This window comes from Penaeus monodon, chromosome 22, assembly GCF_015228065.2.
Source record: "Penaeus monodon isolate SGIC_2016 chromosome 22, NSTDA_Pmon_1, whole genome shotgun sequence".
In the NCBI taxonomy this organism is placed as follows: Eukaryota; Metazoa; Arthropoda; class Malacostraca; order Decapoda; family Penaeidae; genus Penaeus; species Penaeus monodon.
In genome coordinates, this window is record NC_051407.1 from 7,015,387 (window position 1) to 7,015,783 (window position 397).

A 397-nucleotide genomic window follows, 5' to 3' on the forward strand; every position below is an offset into this window, starting at 1 on the left:
ATGGACATTGACCTGCCTGACCTTTGAACTCACCTTGAATTCCTGTAGAATATAAACCATGTTGAAACGAAACCTCGTTTTAAAACCAATAAACAGCATTAATGTAAAAGGAGATAAGCCTTGTTTCGTGATAGAAAGGGAAATATAAAGAGAGAGGGAACAAAGGAGAGAAAAAAGAAAAAAGAACAAAAACCGTACGAATGCATGTCAATATGAAGGAATGATTGTTGATGGTGTGCTGATAAATGCAATAAAATGTACACGATATTGCGGCAATAAATACTGCAAGCATGCGAAGAGAATAGCAATTTAAGACTGACTTCGAGAGAATTGACAAATAACCAAACGTGTAAAGATGATATCGGAATGAGATGTATCTACCCCATTTACTTGAAAA